At 34.1% G+C, this 18,059-nt stretch overlaps 1 non-coding gene across 2 annotated transcripts; it reads right to left on the bottom strand.

The window, feature by feature from the left end:
* Positions 1-11,982: 11,982 nt before the first annotated feature.
* On the bottom strand, positions 11,983-16,527 carry LOC114313067 (uncharacterized). Of its 2 annotated transcripts, XR_014356426.1 has the most exons (3): positions 16,109-16,527; positions 13,576-14,434; positions 11,983-12,617 (listed from the first exon to the last, which is right to left on the bottom strand). It is a non-coding gene; the product is annotated as an uncharacterized LOC114313067 (transcript). The 2 variants fall into 2 exon arrangements; XR_014356425.1 differs by having other exon boundaries at positions 11,983-14,434.
* Between the last annotated feature and the right edge of the window lie 1,532 nt (positions 16,528-18,059).

The following is an 18,059-nucleotide window of genomic DNA, read 5'->3' as shown; positions in this document are numbered from 1 at the left end:
TGGATGACTCAAGCAATTGATTTGTGGATCTCCAAAGATGATGCACTCACAAGTAATTTTCTGAATTGCATTTTTTACTTATCTTCTTGTTCAAACAAATATTTTTGGAGAATCTTTTTCTTTTTCTTTTTTTTCCCCTTTTTCCCAATACTTTGTTGGTCCAACTTCAAATTTATTGACTTATTGTAGGTCTATAGGACCGAACTTTTGGACCAAGGCACCATACTCATGTAGTTCTACATCACAATTCCAATTAAAAATTGGTGTTGTTGTGGGCATTGTTGAGTCTTCCCAGACTGTGACAGTCACAGGTTTGAAGCATAGTCAAACAACAAAAGGTACAATTTACTTTTACTATGCTTTTTGGATGTGGCAAACAAGATTGACTTCTCTTCCATAACCAACCTTCTTGTTATCCTTCACAATCATTGTTCCCTTGCATAGATAAGAACCTAGCCGTGCCCTACCAAAACTCTTACAGGTTTTCTCCATTTTCACTATTTCGCTTTGGAAAATGATTTACAAACGGGATTTGTATACATAAAACACATCTAGAATGATGTGGTAGTGGCAATCTTGTAAGTGATTTTTTTTTTTTTTAATAGATCAATCTTGTAAGTATGAGCCAAATTAATTAATGTTTTGATTTGAAACCAAAGGATCATAAAAGGCCATGTCATTGTGTACATAGAAATATTATTTCTGCGTCATTACCCTTTGGCTTTTTCAATAATTTAGAAGAGACATGAGAAGAGGTAAATTGCTTCCTAAGCAGCAAACCTGTGGTTAGATATGCTAGAGATAAGTTCCCAGGCCTTGTTGGTGTGCTAGCATCTTCATTAATGTTGAACCACTTTTTTTCACGTGACCTGATGTTGGGAAATTAATCTGATCAGCTAGCAGGTGATTTTGCTTATATTCCCTGTGCAGCACACCTAGAACGAGGAGTCCTCTGGAATAATAAACATTTCAGTTATAATTTATAAACAAAACAAGGGAATTTCTCTTGTTGGATTCCTTCGAATTCTTTTTGGAGGAGAGGATTTTCTGATGGTAGCTTATGCTCTATTTGTTTGGGCGAAAAACATTTCTTATGTGTACCACCTTTTTGGCATTTGGTATAATGGAAAATTTGAGTTAGCGGGAAACATTTTTAGTGATCAACTAAAAACGAACCTATTTGGGCGGATAATGTTTTCCACTTTTAAAATGTGAAAAATGTTTTTTAGACTAAGGTCTTACCAATGCCACCATACTATCACCGCCGTTGGCATGACACCACCATTGCCACTACCAACATTTTCTCCAGAAAACATTTTTGGCAAAAAAAAATTTCGAAGAAAATGTTTTTCGTTGGAAAATGTTTTTGCTAAAACAAACAAAGCATCAAGGAATCTAAAGATTTTGATTTCGCTAGTATACGAAAAGGCACCATCTGATCATATTCTTGATAAAGGGTTGCCTCAGTGTGGGAAAGTTCAAGTTGTTTCCTTATTGTTCAGTTATTCCAAGATTCATGTCCAAAATTTATGGATTTGAAGTCATAGTCATTGATTTGTCAATCTTTCACTAAAGCCTTCACTTCGGACTTTGAATCTAAAAAGGTAGTCAATTGTCTATTTCTATCAACTTGAACGAAGAAGTCTATTCTAAATGCAGAATTTGAATTGACCCAAGTAAAATCATATTTAGAATGGTTTGAACTACCTGTTTTTTAATTCTTCAAGCTTGATCTTTTCTTCATATATATTTCAACCTCGATGTGATTGTTAATTATGCTTATGATGGTTGTTGATTGCGATGAAATTCAGGCAAGGAAGTCTATGTGCAAAATCAAGCAAGTACTTACTGAAAGAGATATTGAGGAACCAGATTCAAGTAGGTCTGCTAAGATGAAAAGGATGATAAATGCTTTATGATGACTTCCAATTTGCATTTTTTTTTTTTTTTTTTTTTTTTTTTTTGCATTGGCTCCAATATCCTTTTTTATTTTTATTATTGAAAATTATTCAGTGCCAAGTGCATCTCGCCCACACAGTGCTTGCCACGCGGTTGGGAAAAGTTGCTGGTCTTTTGCTTTCTTCTTCTTTTGGTGTAGAGTTTAAATCTACAGACACTATTATTCAGTTAAAAGCAATTTTTTTATGAATTGAATAGATAGTTCATCAACTTTTAATTTTTATATGAATAGACTCTTGAACTTTATCCAAACTATCGGTGTGCGTATTCGATGGGACTGCTCTTTTTTTTCTCTTTTTTTTTTTTTTTTTTCAGAAATACACAAACATCAAACATTATATTAAGTAGGGAAGTTATTTACAGAGTGAGCCAAATCATGTGCAGGTTTCACATCTTGATGCTTAATCTTACATACACACAAATAATCAAAATACTTACAAACCGACTTTATATCTGCTATGATAGTGCAAGAAGATCAACAAGGACTGACACTATTACATAGTACATCCACCAAAAGCTGTGAGTCTGTCCATATACTGACTTTGCGCAAATTTTGCTCCTTTGCCCACTGTATTGCTTTCTGACAAGCCATCACTTCCGCCACAAAAGGTGACGTAAGTCACATTTGGAAAGCTCGTTGTACCACATGTTCCCCATCACCATGGTAACAAACCCAAGCTATTCCAACACTACCATCTGCTTGACGCCATGATCCATCTACCAGCACTTTAAATTCTTGTAAACAAGCATCAATAGGGTTTTTAGTTGCAAGTTTGTGCTCCCTACCTGAGTAGGATGGTTCATTCACAAAATCTTCCATTTGGAAACTACCAAGCTCTTGGGCTCCATTCCTTCTAGTCAAAGAATAAACCAATTCATTGGCTAGGCCATTGGCTTGTTGACAAGATAAAGGTTTATCTCCGAACACAACACTATTTCGCTGTTTCTAAATTGCCCACAACATAGCAATAAGTTGACAAATTACATCCTAACTATGAATTTGCTGTCTCCAATTATCCAACCAGGTAGAAAATGTCATAGGCACACCAATTGAAAAATCCAATCCCAAATTGCTACCTCTCCAAATTCTATGCGACTCAGGACATTTGAAAAACATATGTTCTATCATCTCCTCCTCCTTCAAACATCTTGGACATATGGCGTCATTTATCACATTCCGACCTTTTTAAGTATATCTAACATGAAGGATATTGTGAAGACATTTCCATAGAAACATAGACCATTTAAGAGGTACTTTAAGTTTCCATAATCATAACCAAATCAGATTATCACAAGAGATAACAAGATGTTTTCATGTAATCAAATGTTCCAAAGCTTGCCAATAACCAAATTTAACAGAATAATCTCCAGACTTAGTATGGCTCCATATTTGTCTGTGAGGCAAAGACATAATATGAATATGGATACGGATACCCCGGACATGCTTAATACAAAATTCTGGAAAGAACAACCCCAATAAATTCAATCGCTAACAATTATTCTGTTTGTCAATGAAATGCGATACAGTTAAAGAAGAGAAATGTCGAGACAAGCCTTGCCCAATCAGCGGATTGTTTATGGAAGGACTCCATTGATCGTCTAAAGGATTAATTTGTTCCCCATTTCCCACCACTCATTCCCCACCCCCCCCCCCCCCCCCCCAAAAAAAAAGAAAAAAAAAAAGGCAAATCTCTACCCCATAAAATACTCTGCCAACCCCAAGATGCATTAGAACATGGTTTAACCTTTTCAAACCCCTCCTTGCTACAATACTTACCCATTAGGACTCTAGAAATTAGAGAGTCAGGATTAGACAAAAGTCGCCAAGCTTGTTTGGCTAACAAAGCTTGGTTTAGACAGCCAAGATCCCTAAAGCCAAGCCCTCCCCAACAAAGAGGCATACAAAACCCCGCCAACAAAACCCGCCATCTCAACTCCGCCAACAAAACCCCCTACCATTAGAAGATCCCCAAAAAAATTTTCAAATAATTGAAGATAATTTGTCTAAAACATATTGAGGAATCTTAAAAAAGGAAAAAGAGTATATGGAAATAGTTTGGAGAACATGCCTAACCAAAGTAATATGCCCTGCCATAATGAGAAAACTACACTTCCAGCTCTGAAATTTATTTTGAATTTTCTCTATCAAAGCCCGAAAGACCTCATATTTTTTAGTGCTTGTAAAATCCAAAGTTGCCACCAAATAAACATCTGACTTACTCACATGATGAATCTTAAAGATAATGTCCAGAAGTTGTATATGTTGAGAAGAAATATTAGGACTAACAAACAACTCAAACTTATGATAATTAATTTCAAAACCCGCGCATAACAAAATGATTGCAAAAACCAATGAAGACACCAAAACTCTTCCGGGCAAAAATTCATAAAAGTAAAAATATCATCAACAAAAAGTAAATGAGAAACTAGAGGTGAAAAATATTGTTTGTACCCAAATGAGCAAAACCTTCAGACAAGACTTGCATGAATAGGAGAAATAAATATGGGGAAAGGGGATCACCTTGATGCAACCCTGATTTTGGTTCAAAAAACTGAGACTTATGACCATTCCCCAAAACAGAGAAAAAGACCGTTCAGACATTAAGCAATTGAATCCATTTCTCTGAAAACCTCAATTTTCTAAGTACCTGTTCCAAAAAAGTCCAACTAAACCTATCATATGCCTTATTCATGTCCAACTTAAATCCAAAAAAAGTCTTTTTGCCTTTTTTTCTGTCGTCGAAAAAATTCAGCAAGTTCATGTGCTAAAAACACATTATCTGCAATAAGATGACCCCTCACAAAAGCATTTTGATGTGACGAAATTAAATTAGGCAACACCTCACGCGAGATTAGCTAGCACTTTTGCCCCAAGTTTGTAAATCACATTGAAAGGACTAATCTGCCAATAATCATTAACTGTTGGCGAGTTTTTCTTTTTAGGGATGAGAAAAATAAAAGTTTGATTAAATTCCTTTAAAAGAAACCCAAAATTTAAAAAGGTAAGAACAGCCTCAGTCACCTTTCCTCCCACTATTTTCCAAAACTGTTGATAAAATCTAGCAATAAACCCATCCGGCCTTGGGCCTTTAATTTTCCCATTTGAGAAAGTGCTTTTGTGACCTCAACCAATAAAGGGTTTATCCAGCAAAGATTTGTGGCCCGCAGAAAGATGGCAATTGACAACATACAACACATCAAAATTAACAAAATCACTTGAATCAGAGCATTTGTCCACAGCTAGTGTTGATGCAGTAATAGCTTGAAACAAATTGGTGAAATGCTGTACAAATTGTTGCTGAATTTGTTCTTGAGCTGTAATGATAGAACCATCTTCCAACTGCAAACAAGCAATTCTATTCCGTTGTTGCCATTACGTTGCCATCTTATGAAAAAATTTATTATTTCGATCTCCCTTTTCTTGCCATTGCTGTTTCAACTTTGAGCCCAATACAATTCTTGTTTTTGCAACAAATCATCCAACTTGCCCCTTAATTCCCAATCAAATTGTACGTCTCCATCCGCTTGTAAATGCTGTTGAATGCATAGAAGCTTTTTCCGTATATCCACAATTTGGAAGAAACTGACTAACAGGACTGGACAGTGACAGTTAACACCAATTTAGATATAGATTTTATATAATAATAGCAGCTAGCACACGTGATATTTGTGCAATTTAAATAAGTAAAAAAAAAAAAGTATGAACATCACTAAAAAAATTAGAAATTTCTTAGATATTGATTTGTGATTATGTAACAATTTTAATCAGTAAATAGCAATCCCAATCAAATAATCAAAGACAAATCAACACAACGATTTTACATGGAAAAACCACAATTAGAGCGTCTCCAATTGTGATAAAAAAATCACAGGCAAAAGCCACAAAACAATCCACTAAAAAAGACATAAAGGAATTACACAGGTATACTCTCAATTACCTAGCAAATCCATGCCCAAATTGAACCAACCCCTATGTGTCTCTTCCAGCCCCGTCTTCACCTCGGAATTGTCTTGCCCAACGTTGAATCCACAACACCAATGTCGAATCACGACGATGAGCCACTCCAGAATCCACTAAAGCTTCAGGCTCGAATTCTCCAAAATCCACCGAAGAACAACTCTCTCTTTTGTATAAAATAAACAAACAATCCTTTGATGTATACTTCTTAAACCATGAGTTGAATACTCAATCAAACATCAAAGAAAACTAGCAAAATAGCCCCATATATAAACCCTAATATCCAAGAAGAAGATCTGGAAGCGTAACCCTAAAATCTGACTGAAACTGTAACGGCCCTAAAATACAAGTCATGATTATATTAATTGAATTGTGTTAATGAATGATTATATGTCTTAATTGTGCATATCTCTCCAAATTGGGAAATTATCTATTGTGATTATGGCTAGATACTAAAATTGACGGTCTAAATGGATTCAGAAACTGAAATTGAATACATGGATATGCTAATTAGAATTTTTAGAGTCATTTGGGAATTTTAATTGAAAATTGATTTTATTTGATTCGTTAAGGTGTGTTTGGGTCTCATTATTGTATTAAGCCATCTAGATATGGATATATATATATATATATATATGACATAAGCTTCTTTATGAGCTCAAACTCATCTTTTAGAGAGAAAATCTGATAGATACATCTAACAGATAGACGTAGAGAGAGAGAGAGAGTGTGTTCAAGAAAGAGAGAGAAACCAAGAGAGAAGTGAAGAAAGGGAAGAAGAAACTCAAATTTGGCTTGGATTTGTCAAGATTATGCAAGATTAAGTATCTATGAAGACTCTAGGTAAGGATTTGCCTCTCAAACCTTGAAGATCATGTGGTATAGAGTTGGATTTATGGGCTATTGCATGTATTTTGCTTGAGCATGTTAAGAAGAAGATGATTCCTTACATACATACATGAATATGTTGGATTTTGAAGTTATATGTTACATGCATTCTAGGATTGAGTTATATTGAAGTTCAATCTTATAATTCGAAAGGTATGGAAAGGAATTTAGACTAGATTGTTATATGCATGAAGCATTTATATATAAACATTGAAGAAAAATGATGAAAGTTATGAGTTCATGGAAGTTAAGAACTTGATTTGGAAGATTAAAAAGGAGTTTGATTTATTTGAGTTGAGAATTGAATTATAGCTCATGAATATTTTCATGTTTTGAAAGTGTATTGCATGAGTTATCTAATTTGAGAAGGAAACCTCCATGAATTTCAACGATTGAAGCTCAAGATTATGATTTTGATATTTTAATTCAAGGATTAGAGCTTAACTTGTATGTATAATGAACATAAATTGTAAATTCAAGAACATGGGTTCATTGCATGGACTTTGGGTTTTAAATTAATCTTTGATTTCAAATGAAGATATTGTTTATTTACCATGATTGTGAAAGTCTTGAGTCTTGAAGATTTGAAGTTCAAATGTGCAAGTTCTAGGAACTTTCATAACAACATGAAATTTGAAGCTTTTGCATGGAAAGTGTAGTTTTGATTTGAAGTTATAATTTTGTTGAAAATTAAATATGTAAAGTTCAATATGTTCATGAAAGGTTTTGGGTCATGAATTGCATGAAATGGAGTTACAATTGAAAAATGAAGACTTCAATAATGAGGCAGATTTTCGAACCAAATAGACCCAGAACCGCACGTGTGGCCTTGTTTGGGAAGACCCGGCATGTTTTTCGCTTCCCTTTTTCACGTACCGGGCTTCCGTTTGCATGGTTTTTAAGTGTTTTCATAATGATTTTCATCTCATGAGTGCATTAGAATGAATAAATGAAAGATTAGAACCGAACGAGTAAAGACGAATGGTAATTGAATAAGTAAATAATCGAATCAATGGTGTTGGCCAAGGATTGAATGTAATTGTATCGTTGTGCTTGAATTTGTTTGTTTAGGTCGGACACCGAACCAATAGTACGTGTATCGAGAAGCCCACTGTGAGTAACAATGTCGTAAAGATATGTTCAATCGTATTTATTTTCAGATTGATAAATCATATTGCTTTCTGAAATGATACTTTTTATCGATTGAATGATGATCCTCTTTTGAATTGTATTCGTGGCATCCATAGCGTAGTGTTATTGTTATTGTTATTAATATTGTTATTGTTACAAAAATCTCTGTCAGTTCCAAATCTTGGAACTAGTGTTATTGTTTGATGGCCATCAATTGATTGTTTGGTCTTTTAAGACCTAATGTATTGTTGCTATTGGATGTACCACGTATGACCTATAAGAATATGATTGATTGAATCGATTGAATTGAACGATTGATTGACAAATGATATTGATTGAAAATGTTCTAATGCTAATCAATTGTTTCAAAGACTGTAAGGACATCATTCTTAACCTCTTTACACATTTGTTATTCACTGGGCTTTAGCTCACAGTTTATTATATATATGTAGGTGGCCAGGCACTGAATCAAAGCTAGAGGTGTCGACCTGAACCCTTTGTTTTTTTTTTTTGTCAAGCCAATTATTGTGCCTTATTGCGAGGTTCCGAACCATTGCATGTCAGGGCTTATTGGGTGATTCGAATTCACCCTTTTGGCATTATGTTTGTGAGATAAGAATGTTTATTGAGTTTTGTTAATTGTTTTTGGCAATAGGATTTAATTCCCTAGCTTATATTTTGTTATGTACACGTGTTATAGACTTAAATGTTTGTATAATTCCAAGTGTATGAAATTTGATTTGTTCATTTAAGTCCCCACAGCTCATTGGACGGTATTTTCTATTATTGTTTGGCTTCCGCCAGCCCCTATTATTGTAATATTGTCATTATTGTTAATCAGGCCTTTGATAATCACGGATTACTGGCCAGTTATGGCACTAAACTTATAGGGGCGGGTTTGGGTCGTGACAGAAACACATATTTATAGCAATCTGTTCCGCGATCTAGGCTCCAGTGCCAGAATGGCCGCTCGAGCAGACCGACACTCGAGCATAGGAATTTCCGCTCGAGCGAAAAAATGCAACTACTAGTATTTTTGCAGGCGATCAAACTTCTGAAATTAAGGATTCTTCGCTCGAGCGCCTAAACCGCTGCTCGAGCGAACCTTTGAATGCATTTTTGCATTTTGCGTCGGGGGCACTACCCCTCAACCTCGCCATGGCATTTTGCATTTTGATTGTTCAAACTTTCTTCTAGGGTTTAGGGTTTCAAAATAATAATAAAAAAAAATGATATTAATGATAATGGTGAGTTTTGGTAAGGTGAATTAGAGTTTTGGAGTGAGAAAGAAGAAGAAGAAGAAGACAAACTAATTTTGATCTCTTGGGAAAGAAGATGTAGAGATTTGAATAGGAATAATAGATTAGGGTATACCATGAGAAAAGAAAAATTATTTTAGGGTTTAATATGAATTGTCCTTATTAGTAAATTCACATTAAGATATAATAGGAATTAAAATTTATAAATTTAAATTGGGCGTACTAAAATATTTTTTGGGTTCAAATAGAATGCCACTTCCTGGACTAGAGAAACTGTTCTCTTTTAAATAATGTAAGATATATGAAAAAGAAATTCTTTTAAGCTCTAATTATTATTAGAGCAACTTAACCAGCTTTTAATACAATAAAATTGTTAAACATTGCTTCAATTTTGTAAAAAACAGTATTTTTATTTGGGTAACAGTCAAAATTACTTTGATGTTAACATCAGCTTTAAAAATAAATAACTATAAAAGTACTTTTTTTTGTAGTAAATTTGAGATGAACATAACCGTCATTTAATTACACCGAAAAATTGGTAACATAAATCAAAAAATAATTATAAAAAAAGGGCAAATTACACTCACTTCCCAGGTTTAGATATAATAAACTCCATAATTTTAACATGATTACATTGAACTCCCTTAAAATTTTAATTCATATAATAATTATTCATATTTTCATCAATAATTTATTAGTTATATAAATGGAAAAAAATGACATTATCATATCTTTTATAAGAAAATATATAATTTATATTGTTTATTTTTGTATTTCAGCAGTGGATTAATTTCCGTTCATTTAACATTACTAATGCTTTGTTTGTTTGGGCAAAAAACATTTTATGTATTTTCTAGCATTTGATATAATAAAAAACAAAAGTCAGTGGAAATATTTTTTATGATCAACGAAAAATAAGTTTATTTGAGCAGAAAATGATTTTCACTTTTCAAATGCATAAAACGTTTTTCGGACTAATGTCTTATCAATGTCACCATACTACCACCACCAATATTACCTCCACCGCCATCCTATCATCACCGCGGTACCATTTCCGTTTCTATCATCGTCGCTGCCACCCCACTACTTCCACTTCCACCTTCATCCCACCACCACCACCACCAAACATAAACAAATTGTTTTCTCTAAAAAAAATTAGAAAAAGTTTTTTGAATAAAATATTTTTCATTAGAAAATATATTTTTCACTCAAACAGACGGGAAGGTCGGTATAATTATATCAAAACTGTTAAGCTTACTGTAATTTTTGTAAAATTTTAGGAGAGGTCAATGTCATTTACTCCAAAAAATCCATTACAAAAGGTATAATTTTTTGCTTGCCACAAGTAACCTAACAAAAATCACATTATTCATAATGTAAAAATAAAGAGTTTTAATTAATTTATTTTAAGGTGGGCCATTCTTAATTACAATAAAATGATTCATAAGTAATATTATAAAAATTTATAACTTTCACTAAATTTTTTTAAATAACTTTTTTAGAAATATGCATAATAACATTTCCTTTCCTTGATGGTGAGAGTAAATGAAAGGTGATTAATGTTTTCACTGGACTTCTTATCCATTAAACTTTGTGTTAATTACAAGAAACGTGTATAAAGAGATGTTTGATAATATGATTCTAATCCTTAAAATTGAATGTATTAAGTGATAATTAATTAAGTCTATTTGATAATCACAGTTAATATCACTTAAAAATTTAAGTGCCTCTTAAAATATAGACTAAAATTTAAGAAAATTTTAAGTTATATGAAATTTACTTAATTCTAACTGAATTTATAAATACTAAATATAAGTATCAGTATACATTATTACAAACTCACTACCACCACCACCATCATGCCACTGCCACTGCCATCCTACCATCACCACCACCACCACCACCACCACTACCATTACTGCTACCACCACCACCATCATGCTATCGCCACCACTACCACTGCCACCACTACTGCTACCGCTACCGCTACTACCATCATCATCATACCATCACCACCACCATCACAATATAAAAATTAAAATATATAATTTGAAAATAATAAATTCCAAATTTATTCTTATACATATCAAATAATTTATTTTTAAACCAGTACTCACTACAAGAATTAACACTTTTGCCGACCAAAAAATTGGTCGCTAAAAGCCCATTTTTGGTCGGTAAAAGTTATCCGCGATCAATTTTTTTGGTCGCTACTTTGGTCGCCAATTGAGGGTCGGCAAAAATAATTCGCGACCAAAATTTTGGTTGGTCGGGAAAAGTCGGATTTGCCGACCAAATTTTTGGTCGCGAAATATATCATTACCGCGACTAATTCATTTAGTCGCTAAAACACTTTGGTCGCAAAAAGTGAAATTTTCCCGACCAAAAAGTTTGGTCGCCAATTATCACATTCAACGACCAAAAATTTTGGTCGCCAATCGTGACATTCCGCGACCAAAAAATTTTGGTCGCCAATCGTGACATTCCACGACCAAAAAAGGCTTTGGTCGCCATTTGTTACTTTTCGCGACCAAAACTTTTGGTCGGCAAAAGTGAGTTTTCACGACCAAGAGCTGTTTTGGTCGGCAATAGATGTATTTTTTGCGACCAAAACTCTTGGTCGGCAATTGTCATTTTTTGCGAAAAAAAATTATTTATTTGTCGCGACTAATAAATTGGTCGTCAAAACAGGAAAACAATACACCTATAATTCCTAATAATTCATTCAATCCATAATAAACCTATAATTTTAAAGCATCATTTAAATTAACTGAATCATTAGCATTCGACACAACACATAATTCATTAACATTCGACACAATACAACTCTAAATTGAAGCATTAACATTCAAACACATTCATTAACAACACAACACAATACAACGTCAGGGCGAGCAAAACTACTTGATCCTCTGCGGGCTGTAGCTTCAACTGAGTGAGAAGCATCATTACCTCCTGAAAGACAAGGCATGAACCCAAATGTTCAATTCACAGCACATCCTATTTGGTTTGCTCAATCAAACAATGTCACAATACTCAAATTTGAAAAGAAATAAAAATACTTTAGCTTTCTTCCTGATCTAATAAGGGATTTGGGGGGCAAGGCTTTCATGGATTAATCAAATTATGTGAAAAACAATGTGCCATGAAATTCAAACACATCTTGCCCAGATTAAAAAATAAATAAATAAATAAAAATTACGAAGGTAGGGGACAGAGCTACTGTAATTACTCCTACAACTAGTTCTCGAGCAATTTTTTCATTGATTTCTGATGAATCCCCAACTAAGTAGATTGATGTTCCTTTCAAGAACTGCATAACTCCTACAGTGAGGGACTCCCAGGACTCGATGATATCAGGCCATTTTAAATCTGGGTCTTGTTTCTTCAAATTAACTACCAGTTAATCATCATCCATATACCTGAGGAACAAATAGACTTCAATTCAAACGTGTAATGATTGGTGACTAAGAACACCCATATATGATTGATTGCACAGAATGTAACTGAATGTAACTGAATCATGAAATTGGTCTAAGAAGATCATCGATACATGTATTAATAACAAAACTTATATTCTTTATTAAAAAAAATCGATATGGTATATAATGTTAGAATTTTTTTATAAAATAGTAGTTTCAGTATATACACATAGGAAACATAATTAAAACTCAACTAACAAATCGATAAGGTCTCACTTTGAAGCTAAGTTCTATGCATTTATCCTAAATTTTGTAGCTTTCTCAGTATTTTATAGGCATATACGACCATTACCATCAAAACAAAAGCTCAAAAATCAATCAGTAAAGTTTTTATGCAAAGAGGAAAACATTATGGCCAATCATGACAATATTCAATTGTAAGATGTCAAGTGGACTCATTTTGACATTATAAAATAGTACAATATTTATTTATTTACTATTTTATAATGGATAAATAATGGATACGAGGACTCTGGAGGTACTACTAATTGAGTTGAGGAATCAAAGTATATTAATTGCTTTCTAGGTTGTATTGCGATGTGTTTTTAACTATTTAACATTTTTATAATAATTACAGTAGCACTCTTCATGTTCCAGCCTCACCTACGTACATATATACATATATATACAGAAGCAAACTTCAAATAATACAATTCCAACTCCTAAAGCAATTAAGCTTGGCAATCAAAAACAAAAACTCCTATGGCATTTAAATAAGTATGTAGGCTTGTGTTGCAATTGAAATCATCGGCAATAAATTCTCATTAATTGAAAATCAAATCTGTTGATTCGGCATAAATCCGAACAAATAATACACATATGAACGCCTTTTTTTCGCATCTTTGTCCTACAAGAAACTGCAAATCTATAAATCTAATATACAAATGAAGAGTTGTACCAGTAGATGAAGAGGAGTAGCATTGGAATGTAGCTCTGCGGCGGCGGCCGAAAAGTACGGTCGGTAAAGCAGTGGTGCGTGGACATCCGGAAGATGAGAGGGAGAGCTCTCACCAGCGGTAATGGGAGATGAGTCGCACCAAGATGGAGAGGGAGAGCTGCGGTAATAACAGGGTAGAGGATAAAGAAAGAAATACAAGAGAATGCGAATAGTGAGATGATTATCTTCCTAGTATGCATTTTGTATGTAACAAGAAGAAGCACATTATTTACCTCAATGCATAAATATCACACAAGAGTAACTAGTTTAGTGCATTTAAAAAAAACAAACATTTTAGTCCAGCTCACCCATCAAAAGGAAATATTTACCACCATACAATTGACTTAAATCATGTAAGAGATTATATCACGTGGTCATCAATGCACACCTAGGCAACCAACAAGACTATCAACTAGGTATTTTCAGCACCGGGAACACGCATGAATCTATGCTTAAAATATGAATCTAGCATTGCTTTAATTATATGATAAAAACTTTGAGGGATCACTTATATTACTTACCTCCTGACCTGGCTCTAGTTTAATTTTCAATAGTTTGTGGCCAGCTTCCTCAAAATCAACGCTAGACATAATTGTTAGATAAATTGTCCTCCGAAGGTTTACAGGATTTGTCTCTGTCTCATCTTTTATTTCCATTTTCTCTTCATCCTCTTCATCAGATTCTTCATCATCCTCATCATCTGGGCCTGCATCTGAATCTACATCAGCATCATCCTTGGACCCCTCACCAAGTATGGTCTTTTTCACTTCTTCATAGCGCTTCTCATTCTCCAAGAACTGTGCATCCGGCTTGAAAATATCTGGATGTGGGCAATAACAAGCATTAGAATGATATATAACCAAAGTTAAAACAGATAAAGGATATACATATACCTAAAGCAAATTCGTAGGTCTGCCCCTAATTCCAACCATTAATTGAATAAGATAAACACAATAAAGCTACTTCTGAAATAGCCATAGAAGCACTAATACTATCAGTTACTCAAAAACATCATTATGATTCAAGAAGAAAATAATGAAAATAAGACATAGGTGGACCTAACCTAATACTTCATTTAGCTTTAAGTATTTGGAAATACCAACAAGTAGTTGGAGTTTTGATCTAATAGCTTTAAGTATAAGGCAAACTTAAGAGGGTAAGGAGTATATCAAATATATAAGCACAAACAAAACAATAGTCAAACAAGCAAACAAAACAGGATTGTGGGAATCTAACATTTGCCCCCCAAAGCATAAATATAAGCAGAGAGAAGAAGTTTAGTAGATGCAATTTCTCAGGACACAAAATTAACACAAAATGAGAAGAAGTTTAGCAGATGCAATTTGCTCGGATTTGATTGACAGTGTAAAAAGTAAAAAAGTTTCATAAGGAACTCCTCATCAATAAACTTGAAAATCTACTTCAGATCAGTACCTTCGAGACTTGTTCTAACCTATGTTGACTAAATTCTAGTAGTGACTTGAGAATCAGTTTATCTAAATAAGAAGCTGAGAATAAATTAAACACATCAATGATATTAATCCCAGAAGAAAAACAGAGCAATAACAATGAAGAATGGGTAAGCCTAACCACACTTCGAACAGGACAATATGAACAACCCAAACCAAGTATTTAACATTGCTAATAGAAAACTCAGCAGCAGTGCAAAAACAATGTCATCTTGACATTGACCAGGCAAAAATAGGCTCGAAACCTTTTGGTTGAGTACACTGCTGTGCAGTGTTGGTATCTAACTTCCTATCTAAAAAAAGAAAACAAAAACTTCCATAACCCCACCTGCTGAGAACTGAGAAGAAAAAACAACCCCTTTCTCAATATGATGGTGATTGTAATTGGACACAATATGTCAAGCACAGGAAACTACTAATCAACCCACATTTAGTCTTACATACACAGGGAGGATTTTATCTAAAAACGTTTTTTTGAGTGTTTTCCAAAAACATGCAATAGCAATGTTGACAAACACATCAAAAAGATGTCGCCATGTCATGCACAACATGAAAAGGAACGAGTCTAAGATGTGTTAGATCCACATACTATCAGGTGTATAAAGAAACACGAGTGCTCAGCAAATGGAATAAAAAGTAAAACCTCAAAATGAAGGAAAAAAGGAGATCCATTCTGAGATCTTCCCAAGGTAAAACAAATCAAACTAAAAAAGAATTGCAAATTGAATAATAATGCAGGTGAAAATCAAACATTCTGAATCGGCTCTAATCAGCCAAACAAATCAAATCTCACATCTCATGATTCAATAAGGAAAATCCCAAAGCCAATCATCAAAAAAGGCTTCATAGAATCATTACAGCTTTCAATAGATGAGCACTCGGATCTAATCGAAATCTCAACAATTCATAAAATCAGCAAAGGCAATTGGCGATCAACACTTTTACGAGCAGATCGATGAAAAAGCAATGGAAATCAAACACATTATAATTAAATAATAAATTAGAAAGACAGATCTATGGAGAACCTAGGGGAAAGAAGCGCTCTGAGCTCAGACGCTGCCGTCGTGGCCGAGGATGGAGGTGGATGTGAGGTGATTGCCCTCGATGTCGTATATCAAGTGATCAAACGGAGTCCTATAAAGAGATCGATCGATTCTAAAAGGTGAAGGTCGATTGATTCTGATATGAGGTGAAAGTCGATTCTGATAAGAGGCGACACAAGGATCGATCCGGATTGAAGATGAACATCGATCGACGCCGATTTTGTTATGAGGTGAAGATGATTGAAGTTGAAGATGATTCTGATAAGAAGCAGAAGATCGATTGAAGTTGAAGACAAAGCTGAGATCAATTGACACACGCAAGAGGATGATTTTATTTGGTCCGTTCAACCTTTAGAAACCAAATAAATTGGTCTCCAGCTTTTACCTACCTCACACACGCGGTGGTCACAGACTGTGTGTATGAGAGAGAGAACAAAAGGAGGTGTAAACTTAAACAGGGCGCCAATATTAAACAGGGCGCTAAATTTGAAATGTCAAATATTTTAGTTCTTTTGGCAACCAAAACTATTTAGTCGCTAAAAATAAATGTTTGGTGACTAAATTTCTAATCGCCAAAGATAAGAAAATAAATTTTTATGTTTTATTCGGCGACAACATATTTTAGTAACCAAAATTAACTATATAGCAATTAAAATATTTATTTGTTGCTGAAAATAATTTTGTGGCTACCAAACTTTTGGTCGCCAAGTATTGAAAGTAAATTTTTATTTTTCATTCAACGACTAAATAATTTTAGTAGCAAAAAATAACTCTATGATGACTAAAAGATATTTTAATTCCCGCCTCCACGTTTCAAATTTCCCTCCCAAACTTTTGGAGACCAAAAGACCAGATTAGTCGCAGAAAATGTACCTTCGCCGACAAACTGTTTTAGTTGCCAAATCTCAACCAACGGGACTAAAATATTAGTCGCTAAAAGTACTAACTCGGTGATGAGAAGCTTCTGGATCGGGAGAGCACAAATGAAGGAGAGATGAGAGAATGAAAAGGATGGAGAGAGAGAGAGAGAGAGAGAGAGAGAGAGAGAGAGAGAGAGAGAGAGACCAAGTGGTCTGATGATCCCAAAAAAAATAATTTTTAAGTAATTATTTGTTTCAAACAATAATCTTAAGTGATTTTTATTTTTTTAATGGTGGAGTGAATTATATATATATATATTTTTTAATTTTAAATTTTTGTTTAGTTAGGTATAATATAAATATTTAATTCTTTTTATAAAAAAAAATTTAAAACTCAAAAAAAAAAAAAAAGAGTGACGTCATTTAACAAAATAGAGAAGACGGAATGGAAAGAGTGAGCAACGCCAACATAGTGGGAGAGAGAGAGAGAGAGAGAGAGAAAGAGAAGAGAGAGAGAGAGAGAGGGACAAAAAGATAAAGAGATAGAGAATGAGAGACAGAAAAAGAGACAAAGAGAGAAGAGAGATGAACGAGAGAGACAGAAAGAGAGATAGAGAGAAAAGAGATGAGCGAGAGAGACATAGAGAGAAGAGGGATAAACGAGAGGGAGAGAGAGAGATAGAGAGAAGAGAGATGAGCGAGAGAGACAGAGAGAGATGAGAGAGATAGAAAGGAGAGAGATGAGCGAAGAGACAGGGAGAGAAAAGAGATGAGAGAAGAGATAGATGAGTGAGAGACACAGAGAGAGAGACAGATAGACAGAAAGAAAAGAGTGATGAGTAAGAGAGAGAAAGAGAAGAGAGAGAGAGAGGAAGATGAAAAAACGGGTGAAAAGATATAGACAAAGAGAGGAGAAAAAAAAAGAGCGAAAAGAGATAAACGAGAGAGACAGAGAGAGATGAGCGAGAGAGATAAAGAGAAGAGAGACAAAGAGAGAAGAGAAATGAGAGAAATAGACAGAAGAGAGATGGACGAGAGACACAAAGAGAAAAATAGAGAGAGAGATAGATAGA

The sequence above is a fragment of the Camellia sinensis genome, chromosome 15, assembly GCF_055761805.1.
Source record: "Camellia sinensis isolate YWXY chromosome 15, ASM5576180v1, whole genome shotgun sequence".
NCBI classification, from domain to species: Eukaryota; Viridiplantae; Streptophyta; class Magnoliopsida; order Ericales; family Theaceae; genus Camellia; species Camellia sinensis.
This window is presented reverse-complemented; position numbering and strand designations above follow the sequence as displayed.